We start from the raw sequence: 5,810 nt of genomic DNA, 5'->3' as shown, positions 1-5,810 counted from the left end.
CTGTAATCCCAGCTACTCAGGAGGTTGAGACAGGAGAATCATTGTAACCCAGCAAGCTCACTGCTGAGACAAAGCCTAGGCCAAATTACAGGGTCCGTATTGCCGGAGGCCACGGAGGACTTGAGTCTCTCTAACCAGTGGTGGCACCGAAAGGAGGGTGTCAAGACCTTTTATGACTGTAAACCACCTCCAGGGCAGGGGTGAGACTGAGGGGCTTTGGACATTCTGTCCGAGGGCCAGGGGACTTTGGACATTCCGATTGTTACTTAAGTGGTTCAGAGAAGTCAAGATAAGTATTAGTTTACACATTGTCTTCGTAGGGTGGAAATTACAGACCTTATGGGTAGTTTCTTACAGACCTTAGTTACTTATTACAAGTCTTAAAATGGCACAGGGACCAAAATGACACTGGTTTGGACTGCCTGCCTATCACATTAGGGTTACAGAGAGCAGTTTCAATGGAAAGCCGAGGTATGGTGGAGGTATGCAGTTTATGGGGCAATTACCATGTCACAGGTGGCTCAGTTTAACTAGAGGAAATGGCAAAGAGAACTTTATGACTGTGGCTTACAAATATTTAAAACTTGGGCGCGGTGGCTCATGCCTGTAATCCCAGCACTTTAGGAGGCTGAGACTGGCGGATCACCTAAGGTCAAGACAAGTCTGACCAAGATGGAGAAACCCCATCTCTACTAAAAACACAAAATTAGCTGGGCATGGTGGCACAGGCCTGTAATCCCAGCTACTCAGGAGGCTGAGACAGGAGAATTACTTGAACCTAGGAGGTGGAGGTTGCGGTGGGCCGAGATTGTGCCATTGCAACAACAGTGAAACTCCATCTCAAAAAGAAAAAAAAAAAACACCAGAACAAGGATCACTGAGAAAAAAAAAAAAAAGAAAAAGAAAAAACCTGTTTCACTGACTGACTGACCTCTGAGAAAGCTGTCTCTCTGCCCCAGCAGTCTGCCTTGAAGCCTGCTTTATGAATCTTCACTACACCTGTCAGTCAACATTGGGAAGATGACACCATCTATTTCTTCCTCCCACTAGCAACCCATCATGACGTCAGCCATTGAGGCAGGAGCTCTGGGCTGCCCCTTTGCAGCCATGGAACTGCGCTGCCGGGAGCAGCCCCGGAACTGCAGTGAGATGTGTGTATTGAGTCAATCCATAAATACCAAGTAATTCTATAAATAAAAATTATAGGAGACCCTTGTTTTGGACTAAGCTTCTACACTAGGCCCCAATAGATCAGCTTAGTCCAAAACAAGGGACAAGGGTCTCCTATAATTTTTTTTGAGACCGAGTTTCGCTCTTGTTGCCCAGGCTGGAGTGCAATGGCGCGATCTCGGCTCACCGAAACCTCTGCCCCATGAGTTCAAGTGATTATCCTGCCTCAGACTCCCAAGTAGCTGGGATTACAGGCATGCACCACCACGCCTGGCTACTTTTGTATTTTTAGTACAGACAAGGCTTCTCCATGTTGATCAGGCTGGTCTCAAACTCCCGACCTCAAGGTGATCCTCACAACCTCAAGATGATCCGCTCACCTTGGCCTTCCAAAATGCTGGGATTACAGGTGTGTTGGCCTATAATTTTTATCTAATATAACTTTCAAAGTATTTTCATTCTAATACAACTACTCCAAAACAGATTCATCTCTGGCCTTCCACCAGGAGAGAGATAACAGTCCAACTTCCCAAACAGGCCAGCTTCAGCGGCATGATAATGAAGTTCCCTCTGCCTTTAATCCTCACAACAAAAAGGGACCTGTGGTTAGCCAATCCGTTCTTTTTTCTATAGTTCTGTCTCCTTGTTCTTGCCTTAGGAGGAAAGTAACCTTAAAATGACCAATTCACCACTGGGTGCAGTGGCTCACACCTGTAATCCCAGCACTCTGGGAAGCCAAGGTGGGTGAATCACAAGGTCAGGAGTTTAAGACTCAGCCTGGCCAAGATGGTGAAACCCCTTCTCTACTAAAAATACAGAAATTAGCTGGGCATGGTGTCAGGCACCTGTAATCCCAGCTACTTGGGAGACTGAGGCAGAGAACTGCTTAAACCCGGGAGGTGGAGGTTGCAGTGAGCCAAGACCATGCTGTTGCACTCTAGCCTGGGCGACAGAGTAAGACTCCATCTCAAAAAAAAAAAAGACCAATTTACTTTTTCTTCGTTTCCGCTTTCTTCAGCCCTTTTGGTCTATAAAACCAATCTCCTCTGCTCAGTTACCTGGAACACTTGTTCCATTTTATGACATGAAGTGTTGCCTGATTCAAGAATCACAAGGCCAATTAAGATTTTTTTTTTTCTTTTTTAAAGATGAGGTTTCTCCATGATGGCCAGGCTGGTCTTGAACTCCTGACCTCGGGTGATCCACCCACCTCGGCCTCCCAAAGTGCTAGGATTACAGGTATGAGCCACCACGCCTGGCAAGATTTTTTAAAATGGAGCCAGGTACAGTGGCTGATGCCTGTAATCCCAGCACCTTGGGAGACTGAGGCAGGTGACCCAGTCTCCACTAAAGATACCAAAATTACCCGGGCATGGTGGTGAACACCATGTTGTTGGCCAAGCTGGTCTTGCACTCCTGGCCTCAAGTGATCCGGGCCAAAATTGTAACAGCCGTAGAGGTTCACCTTGCCCACTGCCTAGACAGAGCCAATTCATCAAGACGGGAATTTCAACAGAGGAGTAATTCACCCAGAGCTGGCTGTGCAGGGAGGCTGGAGTTTTATCATTACTCAAATCAGTCTCCCAGAGCATTTGGAGAACAAAGTTTTTTGTTTTCTTTTTTTAGAGATGGAGTTTCACTCTGCCACCAGGTTGGAGTGCAATGGCATTATCTCAGGTCACCTCCCTGGTTCAAGCAATTCTCCTGCCTCAGCCTCCTGAGTAACAGGGATTACAGGCATGAGCCACCACACCCAGCCAATTTTTGTATTTTTAGTAGCGATGGGGTTTCACCATGTTGGCCAGGATGGTCTCAATCTCCTGACCTCGTGATCTGCCCACCTTGGCCTCACAATGTGCTGGGCTTGCAGGTATGTGCCACCTCGCCTGGCAGGGGAACAGAGTTTTTAAGGATAACTTGGTAGGTAGAGAGAGAGCCAGTGAGCCAGGAGTGCTGATTAGACAGGGATGAAATGATAGGGAGTCAAAGCTGTCTTCCTGCACTGAATCAGTTCCTGGGTACAGGATACAATACAGACAAGCCAGTTTATCAATCAGGGTGTTGCCAGCTGATCCACAAGGGTAGGTCTACAAAATATCTCAAGCACTGACTTTAAGAGCAGTCTAGGGAGGGTAAGAATCTTGTAGCCTCCAGCTGCCTGACTCCTAAACCATAATTTCTAATCCTGTGGCTAATGTTACTCTATCCCCCAGGCAAGAAGGAAGTCAGCTTTGAGAAAGAGCTGTTACTGTCTTTGTTTAAACTATAAACTACAAGCAGGCCAGGCTTGGTGGTTCACACCCATAATCCAAGCACTTTGGGAGGCAGGTGGATTACCTCAGGTCCGGAGTTCAAGACCAGACTGACCAACATGGTGAAACCCCATCTCTCTTAAAAATACAAAAAAATTAGCCAGGCATAGTGGTGGGCACCTCTAATCCCAGCTACTCCAGAGGCTAAGGCAGGAGAATCCCTTGAACCCAGCAGACGGAGATTGTGGTGAGTGGAGATCAAACCTACATCCCGCCACTGCACTTCAGCCTGGGCAGAACAGCAAGACTTCATCTCAATAACTAAATAAACAAATAAACTACAAACTAAGTTGCTCCCAAAGTTAGTGTAGCCTACACCCAGGAATGAACAAAGACAGTGTGGCAGTTAGAGACAAGATGGAGTCGGTTAAGTTAGATTTCTTTCACTGTCTCAGCCATAATTTTGCAAAGGCAGTTTCAACATGGTGAAACCTCATCTGCTCAGTTACCTGGAACAAACTAAAAATACAAAAATTAGCTGGGCATGGTGGTACACTCCTGTAGTCCTAGCTATGCAGGAGGCTAAGGTGGGAGGATCACTTGAGCTCTGGAGGCAGAAGTTGCAGTGAACTGAAATTGCACCACTGAACTCCAGCCTGGGTGACAGCAAGACTCTGTAGTAAAAAAAGAAAATGGGGCCAAGCACAGTGACTCACGCCTATAATTCCAGCACTTTGGGAGGCTGAGGAGGGCAGATCATGAGGTCAAAAGATCGAGACCTTCCAGGCCAACATGGTGAAACCTTGTCTCTACTAAAAATACAAAAATTAGCTGGGTGTGGTGGTTCATGCCTGTAATCCCAGCGACTCAGGAGTCTGAGGCAGAAGAATCACTTGAACCCTGGAGGCAGAGGTTGCAGTGAGCTGAGATCATGCCACTGCACTCCAACCTGGCAACAGAGCAACACTCCATCTCAAAACAAATATTTATTAATTTTTTAAAAACAGGGCCAGGCACAGTCATGCCTGTAAGCCCAGCAGTTTGGGAGGCTGAGGCGGGCGGATCACAAGGTCAGGATGTTGTATTTGACCGGAGCGTGGAAAGTTATCACGAGACAAAAGTATGCCAGATTGCAGGGTCATTTATTATGCCGGCGACCACAGAGGACTCACGTCTCTCCAACCTGTGGTGCCAAAAGGAGGGTGCCATGATTTTTTATACCCGAAAAACCACCTTGGGAGTGGGGGTGAGGGGCGGGGATGGGGATGATAAGGTTTCGGACATTTCAAGGGCTAGGGGATTCTGTGATTCACCTCCTGGGTGAAGACAAGGGCTAGGAGATTCTGTGATTCACCTCAGTGGTTTACAGAAGTCAAGATATACATTTGTTTACACATCACAGATTTTAGCAGTTACTGATAAGAAAAGGTAAGCGGCTTTACATAGTTTTGAAGAACAAACTAGCAGTTCTATTTACAGAGGCCAAGGACAGCAGTTATTGTAATGAGAATGGGGCAACCATTTCAACTTATCTAAAAACAGTTTTGCATTTTATAAAATAGTTTTGCTCTGGTTCTGGCTCTAGGCCAGCACAGTATCACAAGGAGATAAAGACATTTTTGGATTTCAAATTTTTTTTTTTGAGACAGGGTTTCACTCTGTTACCTAAACTGGAGTGCAGTAATTTTATATATTTCAAATCATATTGTATATGAAGCTAACACAGTGAAACCTCATCTCTACTAAAAATACAAAAAATTAGCCGGGCATGGTGGCATGCATCTGTAGTCCCAACTACTCCAAAGGCTAGTAAAATCGCTTGAACCTAGGAGGTGGAGGTTACAATGAACCGAGATCGAGCCACTGTACTCCAGGCTGGGAAACAAAGCAAGACTCTGTCTTTAAAAAAAAAAAAAAAAAAAATGCTTGGGACCAGAGGTACTTCTGATTATGGAATTTATTTTTTGGATTTTGGAATATCTGCATACACATAGTGAGATATCTTGGGAATGGGTCCCACGTCTAAATAATTTATGTTTTATATATAGCTTATACACATACTCTGAAGGTGATTTTATATATTTCTTTTTTTTATAAAGGCGGGGTGTCACCATGTTAGTCAGGCTGTCTTGAACTCCCGACCTCAGGTGATCCGCCCACCTTGGCCTCCAAAGTGCTTGGATTACAGGCGTGAGCCACCACGCCCAGCCGATTTTATATATTTCAAATCATTCTGCATATGAAGCAAAGTTTTGACTGTTTGACTACGGTCTGTCACATGAGACCAGGTGAGGAATTTTCTACTTGTGGCATCATGCTGGTGCTCAAAAACTTTTGGATTTTGGAGCATTTTTGGAATTCAGATTTTTTTTTTTTTTTTTTTTTTTT

This window comes from Cebus imitator, unplaced genomic scaffold (genome assembly GCF_001604975.1).
Source record: "Cebus imitator isolate Cc_AM_T3 unplaced genomic scaffold, Cebus_imitator-1.0 Scaffold731, whole genome shotgun sequence".
Taxonomy (NCBI): Eukaryota; Metazoa; Chordata; class Mammalia; order Primates; family Cebidae; genus Cebus; species Cebus imitator.
The sequence above is the reverse complement of the archived record's forward strand: the minus strand, read 5'-3'. Positions refer to the sequence as shown.